The following is a 19,376-nucleotide window of genomic DNA, read 5'->3' as shown; positions in this document are numbered from 1 at the left end:
TATACTATTTCATTAGCAAACTCTGTAATTTTAGGTTAATTTGGCAAATTTAAAAAGAAGGCAAAGACAGTTAGTTGCTTATGAGATTCATCCTGTAGTCCCGTGTTTGACTCCCATAATCATCACTTGAAAGCTCTTTGCCCCTTGGAAACTCACTTAGACAGTTTCCTCTTCTAGTCACCCTGGAAAAAAGGTACTTGTACTCTGTAGGATTAACTGGCTAACAAATAAATACACTTTATAGTTTGTATAAGAACCCATTCATTAAATTTAAAGATGATTGTCTGGTCATCTCGTGAATCTTAGCTGAATGAAATGACCAAATATTAATACAATGGCATAATATAAGAAATTACTTACATAGTATGCAGAATGGCTCGGAGCTCTACGTAATTTATTTACTTGGCCTACAATTCATCTTTTATCAACCCTGGGAATGATAATTTATATTAAACAAAGCACAGGACATTATTCAAAGGCTTCAACATACTGTACTTAACAATACCAATGGACACTGGCCGGCAAAGTTTACGATAACTCAATCTAGGAGCACTCATTGAATCCCTAAATGACTTAGCCATTCTGCAGGAAGGTTTGTCTCAAATAAATAACTGGTACCAAAATCATGGATTGAAAATAAATGCCAAAAAATATTGTATACTTTGAGAAGTCATCTATCCCAGGAAACTACCACATTGACAATACACCCCTAAGAGTTGACCCAATTGTTTAGGATTTGGTAACCTATGTAGACAGTGACCTAACTTTTGACCAACATGTGTCAATTGTTGTAAGAAAGTCCTTCCATATTGCACAGCTTATAAACAAATATTGCACAGCGTATAAGTAAAGGGATTGTGTTTAGATCTAGGGATGTCATTGCCCCCTTTACTCATTAGTCCATTCACTGAATATAATGCCTCATTGCCCCCTTTACTCATTAGTCCAGTCACTGAATATAATGCCTCATTGCCCCCTTTACTCATTAGTCCAGTCACTGAATATAATGCCTCATTTCCCCCTTTACTCATTAGTCCAGTCACTGAATATAATGCCTCATTGCCCCCTTTACTCATTAGTCCAGTCACTGAATATAATGCCTTATTGCCCCCTTTACTCATTAGTCCAGTCACTGAATATAATGCCTCATTGCCCCCTTTACTCATTAGTCCAGTCACTGAATATAATGCCTCATTGCCCCCTTTACTCATTAGTCCAGTCACTGAATATAATGCCTCATTGCCCCCTTTACTCATTAGTCCAGTCACTGAATATAATGCCTCATTGCCCCCTTTACTCATTAGTCCAGTCACTGAATATAATGCCTTATTGCCCCCTTTACTCATTAGTCCAGTCACTGAATATAATGCCTCATTGCCCCCTTTACTCATTAGTCCAGTCACTGAATATAATGCCTCCTCTGGCATGCATCTGTCCATACACATGCAACAACTGGAACACTCACAGAGATACCATTCCTAAAAGGATACAAGGCCTAAACAGCATGTTCTACATGGCCTGACTCAAAAACCGGTCACTATAATCAGCATCCTACAGACTGCTAAGAGGCATCCTCTGACCCATTACTAATGGGATTTACTCCACATCAGCTAGTCAAATGGCATCAGAAATACTCAATCTAGGGATCTAAACCTCTTCTGCAACATCAACAGAATGGTTTGGAGGGACAGGTATATCTCACAGAAGATACTGCTGCTGTGGAACAGACTCCCTATCCACATAAAACAAAGTTCATCTCTGTCCATATTCAAGCACAACTTAGGTATATGGATGGGAAACAGAAAATGCTCCCCAGGACTACCAATTGCTTTATCCCATGCATGAATCTCCTCAAATTATCTATGGTATGATGCCAGTTCTTTTCATTAGGGGTAGTATATAATTAACAGCCATGGGATGGGTAAGTTCAATCTATAACCAAATGGGATAGGTTATTTTAAACAGAAACATGGAAATTGGCAAGGTTTAAAATGGCCCACAAGGGTAGCTAGCCTAGTACTTACCTATGAACCTCTGAACTTCATATTTGGTTGCCACATTGTTGGAGATCATAGCTTCTGGTCAGAATAATTTTATAGAACTATGTATGAATTTATGCCCTTACCAAAACCTCAGAGACTAATGATTGTTGTGTACACCTAAAGCATGCAGTAATTTGTAAATTTGTAAAAGGTAGATCATGTCTACTAAACCTGATCAACTTCTTTGAAGCAGTCACCAGAGATGTAGATGAGGGCAAGGTAGTCCACACAGCCTATCTTGACCTCGCCAAGGCTTTCAATACCATCCCCCACTCTGGAATTATAGATTAACTCACTAAACTGGACATAAATCCCTATGTCACAAGATGGGTGGCCAACTGGCTCCCTGACAGAACCCACACAGTAAAAGTAGCTCACTCCAAGTCCGACTTCAGACCAGTGACGAGTGGAGTACCACAGGTTTCGGTCCTGGGTCCTCTCCTGTTTGGCTTCTACTTCTCTGAAGTGCAGGCCAACACAGAAGGTCTTTGGCTAACAAAGTTTGCAGATGACTGCAAACTGGGAGCCATACTAGAATCACTTAATGATGTAGACATTCTACAAAAGAGCCTCACAGAAACAGATGCTTGGTGTCAAAGTCATGGCCTCAAGCTCAATGCCAAGAAGTGCATTCTCACCCCCTTTGGGAAAAACTCGGTACCCATGAAATACCACATAGGCGGTAGCTCATTAAACACCGAAAGTGTGATAAGAGACCTCTGGACACAGGTGGACAGTAGCCTCTCCTTTGATAACCACATCGCCACAGTAGTCAGGAAATCCTTCTATGTGGCACACCTCATCACAAAATGGTTCTCCTCTAGAAAAAAAGAGGTAATTGTTCCTCTCTACTCATCCCTCATCAGACCCATTATAGAGTACAATGCCCCATTTGGCATGTATCTCACAAGACACCTACAACAATTGGAAAGGCCACAGAAATACCTCACTGAGAGGATTACCAGCCTCAAACAGATGCCATACGCAGACTGTCTAAAAAAACTCCAGCTCTACTCCATCGCATATTGCCTACTCAGAGGTGATTTCTGCCTAACATACAAAGCTATGTCAAACCCAGAGTTGTTGGACATGCTACACTTAAAGAAATCCCATTCTGTCCATACCACACACTCCAGGGACCTAAACCTTGTCACCACAATAAACAGAACATGCTAGAGGGATAGATTCCTGTCCCAGAGACTTCCCATACTCTGGAACAAACTACCCATTCATGTCAAGCAAGCCTCCTCATTGGCCCTCTTTAAGAAAAATCTTGACGACTGGATGGGAAATAGAAAATTTACCCCGGGGATCACTTCTGTGGCACTGCTTGACAGGGGCACAGGAAAATAATTTTCTTGGGTGGCGAAAGCCAGGATACCTTTTTGGCTAGGCTTATATAGGCCCCAGGGCTGATAGCCTACTACTTACCTATGAACCTATAATTTATGAGAGATGTTGTCTTTCGGCTTTTCCCGGTTAGGGGTCACCACAGCGGAACTCTGGTCCGCTAATGATTGGCAGTAGATTTTCACGGTGCCGAGTTGCCGGCTCGACGCCCAACCTTCAACGAAGGCATGCCCATTTACGCATGTCTTTCAGAACACCACTTGACCCACGAGGAGGACATGCAGACTCCACACAGAAGGCACTCCCCACACACTAGCTGAGAATCGAACGGGAGAACCTTTTGCTGTGAGGTAACAACGCTACCGCTGCACCAGCGCGGAATGAGAGATATACATTGAAATAATAGAATTTATTAGTTACTATGATTCTTCTCTAATTTACCCTGTGCAGGAATGTACATACCATGGTTGTTAGGCAATAGGTGCCACAATTAGTATAACTATGGCTTGCTATTTTGCTGCTGCAGGTTACAATTTACACATTGATATATGAAGCACTTTGAGCTAATTACGGAAAAGAGATTTACTGCTAAGTTGCATGGTTTTCATTTGCTGAAAATATTACAAAATAAAACACATAATAACAGACTTCTGTGGTTTAATTTAACTTTTTCTTTAGGCAATGACCTATCTAGACATATAAAGACATTGTACTAGTTAATGTTGGCAAGTCCCACCCCCCACCCCCATCTCTCTCTCCCTGTTATGGTTTAGTAGGATTAAAATACTATTTATTTATTTTAGTTTACTTTACATTTGTTACATTTATGGATCCAGAGGTAGAATGAACATTGTGTTTTGCCTATAGGGGTAGATGTGGGGGATTCAAGGTGAACTTGATATCTAAACTAACTTTTTAGTGTCCAGTTTTGGATAACAGAAAAGTTACTATCTGTTGTGTTATGAGGACCAGGGGCATATGTAAAGGGGAAATCAGCCAACTGTCACCATTAATCATTCATTGTGAAAGACTAGATAGTGATAATCATGCTAGGAACAAAGTCCAAGCTATAAAACTATTTGTTCTTCCTGTGCTAACGTACAGTTTTGGAGTGATTGACTTGCCTCAAAAGGTGTTGGGTCAGTTGGACAGGAAAACAAGAAGGATGCTTCACTCTCATCAAATAATTTATAAAAAATCAGTGTATACCAAGACTATATATTCCTTATTCTGAAGGAGGTATATTCTGATATTTCCTAACCGCCTCTCATACTGCAAAGCTGTTCTGAGTTTGCCAAAGTTCTCCTGAGTCTGCCAAAATATTTCTATGTTTTACAAAGATTTTGTGTGTTGTGAACATTTCTCAAGGTTAGTGAACTTATTTCCAAGGATTCCTGATATTTGCAGGAATTCTGACCTCTATTGTAAAGGATTTATCTGATTGGCCTGAGGGTGTAACTTTGTAAAAGTCTTTCATCCTGATGGTATAAACGTGGTTCCCCGTGCTTGCATATAAGCAAACCTCTCTAGTTTAAAATCCTATATAACAGACACTCTCCATAGTCTCCCACTGTTCACAGCTACTCAAAGAGCTGCCAGTTTGTGCAAAGGGTGGAACCACTGCAGATCATCTAATAGTATACTACTAAACACTCTCACTTTGACCCTTAAGTGACCCTCCCCTACTCCTTCCCATTTAGAAATTATTTTTCCTTGCCTTACATAGCATAGGCTACATTCAGACCTGCTGAATCTAGACTGTTTGGTATCGCTGTGCTCTTAAACCAGCCATCTTACATTAAGAGGGCCTCCCTCTACCCTTGTGGCAGAATTATGTAGCTCAGGACCCATTTGAGTTGGAGATCGATGAGCAGTGCCCTGTATGCCTGGGAACATTATATTTCCCTAGAGACCTTCCAGTAGAGCCCCCTCACCCAAGCTTTCCTGCTTAGCAAAAGGCAACTCAGTTGATCTCTAAGCAGCGTTCTCATGCTTATCATCCAGAACCTACTATACACCCACTACCTTTGCCGCTCCAAGTCAAACTAGTCCACTAGTTAAGCCAAAGTCCTAAGTCCAGCTAGCCTACTTCCTTCCCAAATACCACATAAAAAAAATCCTGCCACAATGGACAGGCAGGTTTCCCATCATTTCTCCTGCCAACTTGATTGATATGGGCATCTTGAGGCAATGTAGGAATTGCTTTGTGTATACTGACAACTATTTATTCGTAAAACAAACTAACACCCTATGCTAGGGATGCAAATATGCTGTGGAATTGGAGCTGATCCTCTCACATAAAAAACAAACTAGACATCAAGCAGGTCAGTAGGCATGCTTCACCTCTCATGCAAACCTCACCTCTCACACAAAGTAAGGTCAGGACACATAAACCCACGTACATAAAAGCCTACCGAAAGAACAGAGACGTCCTAAATGCACACCGCCCACACTCACTACTAAGCAAAAAGAAACCAGTACACATATCAACACATGCACCCTTGTCTCAACAAATAAGCCACTAAGGCAAAACACATCAAATGTTTTGGTCATAGGTGATGCCATTGTGAGGTACACTGATGTCCCCCTCACCAGAATGGACAAGGACAAGATCATGGTCAGCTGCCTATAAGGTACCAGGATCCACTAAATCATGCACTCAAGTTGCTTAATAACAAGTACCATTATGACTCTGCCATAGTCCATCTTGGAGTGAATGACTTGAGATGTACCTCTCTGGACTATCTGAAGACAGACATGACAGAACTCTCTGATTATGTGTCCCAGACAGGTACATCCCTAGCCTTAATAGGTTCATAGGTCCATAGGTTCATACTAGGCTATCTGCCCTAGGGCATTTATAAGCCTATCCAGAGTATGTTTGGCTTTCGCCACCCATTTTAAATTAATTTTGCTATGCCCTTTTTTGAGGTTAGTATACTGTGCCTCTGTCTAACAGTGACACAGAAGTGATACCCGGGGTAAACCTACGATCTCCCATCCACTCATCAAGACTCCTCTTGAAGAGAGTCAAGGAGGGACTCTGCCTAACCTGGACTGGGATTTTATTCCAGAGTGAAGGGAGCCTCTGGGTTATGAATCTGTCCCTCCAGCATGTCCTATTTATTTCAGTGCTGAGGTTCAAGTCTCTCGAGTGTGTAGCTCGATGGGATTTGGATTTTCTGAGGTGCAGCATGTCCCTTAATTCCGGGTTGGACATGGCCTTATACGTCAGGCACAGGTCACCTCTGAGCAGGCGGTATGCCACTGAGTAGAGCTGGAGTTTCTTTAACCGGGCAGCATATGGCATCTGTTTGAGCCCTTTGATCCTCTTGGTGAGGTACTTTTGGGGTCTTTCCAGTTGCTGCAGGTGTTTGGTAAGGTACATCACAAAAGGGGCATTGTACTCGATTATGGGCCTGATGAGGGATGAGTAAAGAGGCACGATGACCTCCCTAATCTAGATGTGAATCCCTTCATGATTAGGTGGGCTATATAAAATGTTTTTCTAACCACTTTGGCCACGTGGTTGTCAAATGAGAGATTGCTATCAACTTGGGTCCCCAGGTCCCTAATTACTTCTTTTGTACTTAATGGATTACCACCTATGTGGTAATTTGTGGGCACTTTGTTTTTGCCAAAGGGGATGACTATACACTTTTGGCGTTTAGCTTGAGGCCATGGCTCTGGCACCAGTTGTCTGTTTCTATGAGGCCCTTTTGGAGGATGCTTGTGTCGGCTGGAGAGTCGATTATGGCCCAGTTTGCAGTCATCTGCAAACTTGGTCAGCCACAGTCCTTCCGTGTTGGCCTGTACCTCCAAGAAATATATACCAAACAAGAGAGGTCCCAGGACTGAGCCTTGTGGGACGCCACTTGTAACTGGTTTGGAGTTTGACATGGCTCCAGCAATTCTAACCATGTGGGTTCTGTCCTTGAGCCAGTTTGCAACCCATCTAGTGACATAGGGGTTTATATTTAAGCTGGTGAGCTTATCTATAATGCCCGAGTGGGGTATTGTATCGAAGGCTTTTGCGAGGTCCAGATAGGCTGTGTGGACCACCTTCCCTTCGTCAATGGCCTTGGTGACTGTTTCAAAGAAGTCAACCAGGTTTAAGAGGCAGGATCTGCCCTTAACAAAGCCAAACTGGGTAGGATCCAGTGTCTGTAGGTCCCCAATATCTTTATTTATGAGGTCCATGATGATCCTTTCCATAGCTTTGCAGACCAAGCTAGTCAGGCTTATGGGGCGATAGTTTCCAGGGTCCATTGAGGCACCACCTTTGTGGAGAGGGACCACTGTTGCTGCACGCCACTCTTTGGGTACATATCCTGTAGTAAGGCTGAGACTGAACAGTAGTTTTATGTTTGGGTTTAGCTCTTCTTGGAGTTCATGTAGGATGCAGCCTGGGACACCGCCTGGTCCCATTGTCGGTGTGTTTTTGCTTTGGAGAGGGCGGCTCCCACCTGAGCATCTGAGATGTCAGGGGCAGCACTCTGCTGGGATAGATATTTGCCCTTTTGGTGGGAGAGGTTTGCGCTGAACCTGTCAGCTAGGATGTTGGCAATGTCTGTGGGATCAGTGTATTTTTTGTCATTTTGGACTAATTCTGAGCATATCTGGGAATTCCCACCCAGGTTCCTAACATAACTAAAGAAAGCCTTGTGATTATCCTTAGTGTCCTGTGCAATTTTTCTCTCGAAGCTGGCCTTTGACGATTTTATGAGTGCCCTTAGTTTTTTGCTAATACTGATCAGAGATGCCTTCCCTTTTTGGGATTTTGCTCTATCATGTAGTAGCTTCCTCCTTCAATTGTATAGTTTGTTTATGGTTGGGATCCACCAGACAGGTCGTCTGCCTTTGGAGGATTGGGTCTTGGTTTTATTTGGGATTGCATGATCCATGCATTCCTGAAGGTGTTCATAGAATGCATTTATAAAGGATTCTGCGGTCTGGGCCGTATTTTCCACAGGCCCGGGGGCTTTGAAGGATTCCACCTCGGTTTTGAGGAGTGTGAAATTTGCTTTAGAGAAGTTTTTCACTGTGGTTTTCTGGGCAGGGGGTGGGGTCGGGATGTGAATATCCAGTGAGATCAGTTTATGGTCTGATCTTACCAGTGAGGGATACACTTTTGGTCTGGAGCATAGAGTCCCCATGTTGGTGATGATCAGGTCCAGTATGTTTTCCCTCTTGTGGGAGTGGTAACAAGTTGTTCCATAGCATTTGAGTTTATGAATTCTAGGAACCTTTGGGCAAGGGTGTTGGAGCTAGAGTAATGCTCCCAATCTATGTTTGGGTAGTTGAAGTCGCCCAATATAATGGTGTTCGGAGAGACCTTCATATTTTCCAGTGTTCTCAGGAAGGCCGAGTGGGGTTCCTGAGTTTGGGAGGGTGGTCTGTAGCAGGCTATAAACTGGAAGGCAGTTTTACCCACTGTTAGTTGCACATGGATAGTCTCTGATGCTTCGTGCTTTGCCACCAACCTGGAGGTGTGGGTATCTTTGATGAATATCGATACTAACCCTCTTTTGTGGTTCGGTCCAAGTTTTGGGGCCGAAAAGCATGGTATGAGGTATAACCTGGTAGTGCTGGGGTGCTCTCAGGAGTCCTGAACCAGGTTTCTGTTACTGCACAGATATCGATGTTCTCCATGCTAAGGAGAGTTTCGAGTGCATGCATCTTGAGGTTTAGACTTCTAGTGTTGAGTAGCATTACTCTTAGTTTCTTATCCCTTGTGATACCTATGGAGGTGGGTTTGTCTTTTGAGCCTTGCCTAAAAAAGGCACTATGGGGGTAGCAAGAGCCTTTGCCAATATCCGAAAGCCCAGGGGTGACAGGTGCAAGCCGTCCCTAGCAAAGCATCGTGGCTTGTCGTGCATATCATCCCAAGCTGACAGGCATTGGATCCCCTTTGAATGACACCAATACTTAAGCCAATTGTTGAAATTGATCATCTTGTCTTCATATTGTGGCATCATTCTTGGTGAGGGTAAGATGCTACTCAAGGTCAGGGTCATACCAGCCTGGGCTACATGCTGAGAGAGCTCCTCTATGTCTCTTTTCATGTAGTCCAGGGAAGTACGTCACAGGTCATTCACACCAGCATGGACAATGACTGAGTCATATTTGTACTTGCCTTGGAGTGACCTGAGTGCTTGTGTTATGTGGCGGATCCTAGAGCCAGACAGGCTGCTCACCGTGACCTACTCCTTGTTCAGCCTGGTGAGCGGGATGTCAGTGTGCCTGACGATAGAGTCACCTATTACAAGTGTATCAGGTGTGTTGTTTAGCCTTAAGGGCTGTGACTGTTCGGCACACTGGCTTTGTGAGATATGTGTTGCACGTGTTTTGTTTTGGGGTAGCGGTTGCTTGGGTGTCTGCTTTGGAGGTCTCTGCTGCTTAGGCAGATCTTTATTTAGAGCCTCCAAGTATGTTTTTGTGTGATTATGTGTTTGGTTTGCTGTCATGGTAGGTCTATGTGAGACTGGAATTGTAGTGAGTGTGGTTTCCTTCTCCTCCTGACTGGTTATGCTAGTACTGAGTTGAGAGAGCTTAGCCTCCAGTTTGGCTATATGGTTGCATCTCTCACATGTGTTGGAATTTGTTGGGAGGAGGAGAGGGTTGTCTGTGTACATGAGGCAGTTGTAACATTGCCTCAAGATTCTCATATTCACCAGCTGGACCGGAGAAGAGATTGACAACTGACCTTTGGACATGCTGGAATAATATTGGGAATTCCTTTATAATTGAAAACAAGGGCCAATGGGGAGTGAGGGTGTAGTGCTTTTAATTTTTAGTGCTGACTTATAATTGCTTTAGTGAGCAAGTGCCAGGTAACAAGTGCAATGTGTTACAGGTAACTTAAATGCAAAAACGACAAACAGTAACTTTCTTTCAAGTGAAGCAAGGAAATAAGTACAGTAAGCAATGCAGATATCACTAGGGATTCACAGAAGCGCTGAGAAGCCGCGTTTTAGGTGGAATTAGCGTTTCAGGGAAATAGCAAGCAAACAAACAACAAGCATACAAACAAAGCTAGATTCAGCAGGCCTGGATCTAGTCTATGCTACAGCAAACAAGGTGTACCAATTTCAGTAAGATACAGTTCAAATATTCAGGCACTATAAACCTTTAACCAGAAATTCCCAGCTCAGAAGGGCAGAGTCCAGCCTCTCCTCCCACAAGAGTGCAGACCATGAACCTTCTTAATGTAAAATAACTGTCCTGAAGCCCAAGTGCTTAAACAAGAGCTAATACACTTTAAGAATAACAGACACTGAGCTCTCAATCAGCAGTTCCCAACTTAGAAGGATGAAAGCTACCTGTCCTGCCACCACAGTGCATGCCACAAACCTTCCTAATGTAGAACAACTGGTCTGAAGCCCAAGTGCTTAATCCAAAAGACTTAGAATGATAGCTACACTTTAACCAAGTTACTACCAAGCAGTAATAAATACAACTGAATACTTTAAATAATGCCTTCCCTTACCCAGGATGATGCCACAATATAAACAAAAAATGATTGACTTCAACAATTGTCTTAGCTTCTGGTGTCAGTCCAGGGGGATCCAGTATCTGTCAGCCTGGGAGGATATGGTAGACAGACCTCACTGCTTTGCTAGAGATGGTCTGCACCTGTCCCACTTAAGCTTTCAGAAACTGGCAAAGGCCCCTGCCTCCCCCATAGTGCCATTTTAGGCAATGTCAAAACAACAATTTTTCCAGTGTAACAAAATCTAATAGAGACAAACTCAGGGTTGTGCTGTTTAATGCTAGGAGTTTAAAAATGAACTTGCACTCCCTGGAAGCACTTCTCACCTTGGAGGATGCTGACATCTGTGCAGTTACAGAGACATGGTTCAAGGCTGCTAAGAGAACCCTGGCCATGCAAAGCTGCAATGCCTTCCACACATTCAGACCTCAAAATGACTATAAAGGAACTAAAGATGGAGGTGTATCCATCTTCATTAAAACTAAATACACTTCGAGGCTGGTCAAACAACATGACTCTCTCAAACTACTCTATGTCCAATTAACTATTGGGAAAGTACCATACCACATCATTGCTAGCTATAGATCCACCAGCAGGAAACAGGATAAGCACACCCCCTACTTTGATTTACTGGAATCCCTTGCCATACATCCCAACACCTTAGTCATGTAGATTTCTACTATCCTTCCATAGACTGGGGGACATACACAAGCAAAAACACACTTGCCTAGAGTTTCCTGGACTTTCTTAAAACAAATGCTCTGGAGCAGATAGTCTGCAGCCCCATTAGGGGATCTAATGTTCTGGACATAGTGCTCACCAACATGAGGGTCACTGTACTTCCCCTGTGTGATTAGGTCAGACCACAAATCAGTCTTGTTTGAAGTAGCTACTGGATCTGAGACCCTCAAAGGAACAAATATTATTAAATACCTTACCAAAGCTAACTACAGCCTACTAAGCGATGGTATAAAAAGCTTTATACCACCTGCAATCGCAGATATCAATGATCACTATGCAGGAGTGTATGCAAATGCCCTTATAAACAATTAAGCAACTGCATAAACTTTGCTGTACCTGACCAGATCAAAACCAGATTGTCCCATAAATCACAACCTCAATGGGACCAGATAACATCCCAGGTTGTTTACTAAACAGTCTAAAACAAGACCCAGTGGACCCACTTGGAGTTCTCTTTAATCATAGCTTGAGAACTGGCTATGTTCCTGCAGAATGGAGAACAGCAACAGTAACTGCCCTGCACAAAGGGGGGCCATCAACTGACCCCGGGATCTACAGACCATAAGTCTAACCAGCCTCATCTGCAAAGCCATTTAAAGAATTATCATGGATCTTATTAACAAGGGCATAGACCACCTCCAAACACTGGACCCAACCAGGTTTGGTATTGGTAAGGGTAGATAATGGTTATTTAACCTGGTAGACCTTTTGAGAATGTCACCAAAGCCATGGGTGAAGGTAAGACAGTGCACACAGCCTATCTTGACCTTGCAAAGGCTTTCAACACAATCCCCCAGTCTGGCATCATTGAAACTTTCCCAGCTGGGGATTAACCATTACATTACTAGATGAGTAGTCAATTGGCTCACTTACAGAGCACACACTGTTCAAATTGGTGACTCCACCACCACCATTAGACCCATCATCAGTGGAGTACCACAGGGGTCAGTGCTGGACACCTAACTGTTTGGCATATATTTCTCAGATTTGCAGGCCAAAGTAGACAGTCTCTGGCTCACCAAGTTCACTGATGATTGCAAACAGGGAAAATCGAGTCCACCAAGAATGTCAACATTTTACAAGAAGGGCTAACACAAATGGATGATAGGTGCCAAAGCCATGGTCTAAAACTAAATGGATTAAAATGCATTATTATTCCCTTTGGCAAAATGGAATTGCCTACAAATTACAATATTGACAGCACCCATCATTAATTCCAACCCAGTGGTGTGAGACTTGGGAACACAGGTTGATAACAATCTGAACTTCGACCACCAAATTTCCACAGTAGTAAGAAAGCCTTCTATGTAGCAAATTTCATAAGCAACAGCATAGCATCCAGGTCATGGGATGTTATAAGTCCACTGTACTCAACTCTCATCAGACCACTAATAAAGTATAATGCACACTTTTGCATGTACTTCACCAGACACCTGCAGCAACTGGAGAGACCTCAGAGGTTTTTTACTAAGAAAATACAGGGAGTCCAAACCATACTCTGCATGGACAGGCTGAAAGCCCTGTCACTTCACTTTGTATTTTATAGGCTGCTGAGAGGTGACTTGTGCCTGGCCTACAGGGCAGTCTCCAACCCTGCCCTAATGGAAATGCTGCACATCTGCAAGTCAAATGGCACAAGAGTCACTCACTCCAGGGATCTCAACCGAGCCTGTGACATTAACAGAATATGCTGAAGAGACAGATATGTCTCCCAGAAATTGCTGCTTCTCTTGAGCAGACTTCATATTCATGTAAAACAGAGCTTCTCACCGATCTTCAATATTCAAATGCAACCTAGATAATTGGATGGCAGACCACAAATTCACCCCTGGGGTGGCACTCATGTCCCTCATGGATGATCACAGACCCACTCTGTTCACAAATTTGTTCTGTGAACTCCCAAACAGAACAAATGGGGATACTTGGGATTAACATGGCTAGGCTGGTAAAGGCTATATGGCCACTAGCCTAGTAACCTCCTATGAATCTATGAACCTATGAACCTCTATTGATATTTGGATCAGAATAACATATGCCAATAATGTTGAAGTGGGACTGTCTTCTGAACTATCCAGATCTGAGTTATGCCTCTTCACTTAACCAAGTAGCTGGTAAATTTCTAAGCAAATAGGTAGCAATACTTAAACAACAAAATACATTATTCACTAATATTCACACATCAAGCGTATACAGTGCAGACACAGATAAGTCTTTTTCCCAGCACAGCTATTCATGCTACCAGAAGAGATAATCAAAAATATTTCTAATGTAAAATGTAACAAACTGTGGTTGCAGATATAACCCATTTTCAGTTAGTCATGTTATCACTAGACTGAAATGAAAGACTTGGCTGTGTAATGACAAACAGACATTAGAGAGGAAGACGTTATATGTCAGTATCCAGACTTTACTCTGAAGAATGGGACTGCTAGGTAAACCCTATATTGGACAAAGAAAGCAGCCTATCAAACTTATATAGACATTCAGACTTTCAAAAAAGATGTGATAGATGGGAATAGTGTGGATTTAACTGAGGATGATAAAACCTCTTTAAATCAATGCATGTCTTATAGCCCCCAATACAGCAACTGTAAACTGTTTTAAGCCACTGCATACAACAGAGCATGGGAGGTACTCATAATAGCAGGCTAATGCCAAGGGAGTATTTTCTGTGTGCAATATGGTGTGTACAAAAGAGCAAGTAGCAATGGAAATGCCCTTGAATAAAGGGCATTTAACCTAAAGGGGACAAAGTTCACATTGATATGAAGGATATACTGTGGGAGGTGTGAAAGCAGGTGGTTGAATGCAGGATGATAGAGCTGAGCACTTTCATTCCTTATAAATAACATAATTCAGATCTACTTTATGTACTGGTTAAAACATCATATGACTTTCACAACTTAAAAACTTACATAACTACCATATTTTTAAAGACCAGACACAGATGCAAATGTTTATTTATTTAAGTTTGTTTACCAAGGTAGGGTACTGATCACCAACGATCAATTTCAGGTATAGCATGGGTTGTAGGAAAAACAACAGATAAAAGAGCTCTACAAAGCATTGTAGAAAAAGATTACATTCAGTACAGATATGTATTAAATGGCAAATATAGACTTTAAATAACATTTAATATTTATACTTTAATTTAATCTTCAAAATTTGTCTGCTTCTTAGAGCAATTGCCATCTTACTTGTTTGATTTCCAGCTTATTTTTGTAGTTGCCTCCCCTCGCATCATCATTGAACACAAAGACACTGGAACACAGACATGCAGCAATACCTTTTATTGGACCAACATAGGTTTTGCAATTACTTGAGCTTTGGATATTTAAGTACTGTATTTAACATCAGTAATTTAATAACAGCTGATGAAGAGCTCATGACAACTCAAAAACTCAAGTAATTGCAGAATCTATGTTGGGCCAAGTACATCATGCCTGTGTTGCAATGTTTTGTGTTTTCTGCTAGTGGGCCAGAACTGCATTTCTTTAATTTTTTTCTTACGTCATTTTTTAAGTGATCGGCTACAAAAAAATAAAATGAAATCTTAAAATTATTGCATGCTAAGGATGCTTGAAAAGTCCATTGTTTATGCCTTTTTATGGTATAATTGTGTTTATATAGTTTCTGTGAGAGTTTCTGTGTGGTATTATCCATCACACACACACAATTCCATAATAAGTACAATTTTAGTGGCGTTTAACTCCAGTAATTTTGATAAAATGTTTGAGATTTAATAATTGACTAGTGTCTATGTATCAACAACTATTACAAAACACAAAGTTGTACATTACATTTGGATTAGCAGTATCTGTAAGTAAAAATAATACTCTTCCTAAGAGAATTGTAGCTTCATGTTTTTTTTTTTAAAGATTGAAATGTAATACCAATAGTTTTAACTATGTCCTCAGTACCAGGAACAATCTTCTAATGTCCATTGATTATTTTCTTAATAATACTACTGTAGACTGTTAAAGGGATGGAAATATAATTACTGTTATCTTATTTATTTTGTTCAGCTCTGTCACGAGGAAGACTATGTGTTAATATGGATTGAAACTTTATACCTTTCATTAGGTATGCTTTCTAATTTGTCATTGGAGTAACTTTTTTCAACAAACAACACACATTAAATAGTTTATTTCTTCTTTAAAAGCTGTGATGTTTGCAATCAATCTAAAATCTCTAATAGACTGCAATGTTGTATTGTATACTTGTGGAGTGGTTACTCTAGAAATGAAAGTAGTTTTTCACAAAAGTTAGTTTCTGATATAAACTATTTTCAGATGTGTTCTCAACACCATTTAAATAAATAACAGTGTCTAAGACTCTCATTTTTTTGTTAGCTTATTTTTAGATGCTTAACCGATCTCTAAACTGTTTTGGAGTTTTAATTATGAGAGTGCTGGCACAGGGCCTTAGGATGTACTCTGTCATGTTCTTTGCCCAGAGCGATCTTCTGCTTGCACTGTACTTAAGTTATAACCTGGCAGCTTCACTGAGTAGAGCAGCAGTACAGAGGTATTCTTATTAACAAGAAATTCTATGAGGCCTGACCAAAGACCATCTAGGTGATTGTGTAGTGCATTTTGCGCATGGTTATCTTCTGGTATGGTTTGAACTCTGAAAAACAAAACCATTAGCACAACTTTAACTTGGGAGAACTAGGGTGGGATGATGCTGTATATTCCACAGATCTTCTTGGTCTAAGATGTGTTTACTTTATTTATTCTAATAGGTCTTATACTCACACTGATAAAATATGACAATCCACTGAAGACCAGAGGACAATTAGCACATATAAATATTTTCTCATTGTTTTGTTAAACCATGCACCAGTTTTTTTTTTTTACTGTACTTAAGGATTCTTCCAGTCTCTTTCAATATTAAAATCTTCCAACCTTCATATTCTACATCAAGAGGCTCAAAGAAAGGCCTTTGATAAAGTCACGTAAAAGTTGAAGGTAACTATCTTTTGTTTTGGGCCACCCCTGAAAAAAAACTTGAATAATGGGATACCTGAAATAATGTACTCCTGAATACCACTTCAGTCTAAAATTTATTTTTTATTTTATTTTACATTTGTTGACCGGGCTAGTCTAGCTGGATACATGTCCATTTTCAGTAGAGGCCCAGGGAGAAAAGCTCCATGTTGAGTACAACAAGCCATTAACGAATGATATACAAAATAACAATATACAATAAAAAACACCAAATTAAGTACAATCATAAAAAGTATACAGCAGAATACAGCAAAATGACTTTTTTTTTTTTTTTTTTTTTTTTTTTTAAGTATTAGGCATGGCCAGAGCAATAAGCATTAATGAGCTATCGGTATCTATGTGAAGACTTCAGTCAAAAGTTATGTCCTGAGCAGAGTTAGAAGAGAAGGCTAGATAAAACAGGAGGTTGTAGGTGAGAGGAAGCAGCAGTTAGTCAGGGATAGAACAGGAACATAACCAGTGAGTCATGAGATGAAGCTTAAGCTTCTTTTTGAAAAGAGTATGAGAGCAGAGAGTTGTAATTTCAGAGGGAAGAGCATTCCAAAGCTTACCAATGGAATTGCAGAAGAGGGAGTCTCCTGCCAAATTGTTGGATCTGCAGGTGTTAATCTGAAGTTTGGGAAGGTGGCTTAATGGTTAAGATGTTTGCCTTGCAAACACAAGGTGCAGGGTTTGAGTCTCACAAGGGATAATTGGCTAGGCTTAAAATGGCTCGCAAGGGCAGTTAGCTTAGTACTAATCTATGAACCTATGAACCTATTAGAAGAGCGTAGGTTTTTCGGATTTTGGTAGAGGGTAAGGAGGCTTACAAGAATAGGAGTATTGGAGGATTGGTGTAGGGTTTTGTGGGCAATTGTAAGCTGAGAGAAGTGGAGATGGTGTAGAAACTCTAACCAATCAAGTTGTTTAAGATTTAGACAGCGATGAGTTCGAAAAGGAGAGGCAGCAGCAAATCTGGCAATATTATTATAGGATGCAGTCAGCTTGTTAATGTTGGCTTTAGAAAGGTTTGTATAAATGGGTGAGGCATAGAGCAACGTAGAGATGAGATGTGTTCTGGCTGTAGCAGTCCTGGCTGTTGGAGTAAGAAAGGGTTTGATTCTATTAGAGGGATCCAAGTTTCTTGTTGATCGTTTTTATTGTACTGTTAATATGTGTGTCAAAATTGAGGTTGTTGTCTATAGTTATTCCTAGGAGTTTGGTTGTGAGGTCTGGAGAGATAACAGTACCATCGTTAGATGTAAGTGTAAAATGGATGGGGGAGGACTTATGGGTTGGAGAGAAGAGTAGAAGTTTAGTTTTTTTTTGGATTTAGAAGGAGGCAACATTTTGTAAACCATTGTTCAACAGTATTAAATACATTCTGGGTGATGTTCTGCAGGTCGGTTTGAGAAGTAGCTGAGCAGATAATAGTGGAGTCATCAGCATACTGAATGCAGGTAGAATGTGGAATTGCTGACTGAAGATCATTAATATAGATGGAAAATAGGAGAGGGCCTAATATGGAGCCCTGAGGGACACCCAGGGAGATAGGTAAGAGATTAGAAAGATTATTGTGCCAAAGTACTGCTTGTTTTCTGTTGTTGAGGTAAGATTTGAACCAGTTGATGGCTAATGGGTCTAGCAAAAGTGATTTCATAATATGCAAGAGCAGCTGATGATGAACCATGTCAAAGGCTTTGGATAAATCAACGAAAACTGCAGAGGAAAGAAGGCCGTTGTTACGTTTATTGCTAGCACAATCTGTAAATGATACAGGGCCATGGTGGTACTGTGGTAGGGTCTGAAACCGTGTTGACAGTTTGCCAATAGTTTATTTTGGAGAAGGTGGTTTAGAAGTTGCTTCTGGATACATTTTTCCATAATTTTTGCCAGAGGAGATAGTAAGGCTATTGGACGAAAGTTAGAGTAGTCACTAGAGTTACCACCTTTGTGTAGAGGAATAATGTAAGAAATTTTCCAGATGGATGGGATGTATCCTTCACTGATGGTTCTATTAATAAGAATGGATATGGGGTAGGCAATGGGTCTGGCACCAATTTGAAGGCATTCTGCTGGGAGTTGGTCAGCAGAAGGGGTGGAAAGTTTCAGTTTTAGTAGAAGAGAGCATATAGTAGAAGTAGGCACTGGTTGAAATTGAAAGGATGGAGGAGGATTTAAAGGCGAGTTAGGCAGATTTGATGTGTCTGGTGAAAGATGGCTAGCAAGAGATTGGATGGTGTTGGTAAAGAATGAATTAAAGGAGTTGGCAGTTTTAATGGGATTATCTGAGTTAGGGGAGGTAGATTGACCTGGGTGCAGAAGTTTGTTAATGCTGTTCCAAAACATTTGAGGCTTATTAAGATGGGTTTGCTGTATTTGGAGGTAGTAGTTCTTTTTATCTAGCACTATGGCTGTTTTAGTATTATTTCTTAGTTGTTTAAAAATTAAATGATATAATGGGTTTTTAATAGGACGCCATTTAGCCCAGGCTTTGTTTCTCAGATGGATTTTATGCCTAGTAGTATTTGAGAGCCAGGGTGCTGGTTTAGCTTTGCATCTAATAGAGCGTAATGGGGCATGGTGGTTCAGGATGGATAAGAAAGTGGTATTAAAATAGGCTACTGCTTCATCAAGTGGAAGATGTTTTAGTGGACACCAATTACATTGTTTAAGTTCTGTCAGAAATAGATCATGGTTAAACTGTTTTTTGCAGCAAACAGTCCTGGCAATGTTGGAATGAGTGGGGTTGGTTTTAGATCT

The 19,376-nt window shown here is 41.1% G+C and overlaps 1 protein-coding gene across 2 annotated transcripts in view; it reads left to right on the top strand.

Annotated features, from left to right (window-relative positions):
* The window catches only part of CD226 (CD226 molecule), a 602,637-nt gene that overhangs the window by 386,322 nt on the left and 196,939 nt on the right, over positions 1 to 19,376 (top strand). The window lies entirely within an intron of this gene.

The sequence above is a fragment of the Protopterus annectens genome, chromosome 3.part1, assembly GCF_019279795.1.
Source record: "Protopterus annectens isolate FY-2018-M chromosome 3.part1, PAN1.0, whole genome shotgun sequence".
NCBI lineage: Eukaryota > Metazoa > Chordata > Ceratodontiformes > Protopteridae > Protopterus > Protopterus annectens.
The sequence above is the reverse complement of the archived record's forward strand: the minus strand, read 5'-3'. Positions and strand labels throughout refer to the sequence as shown.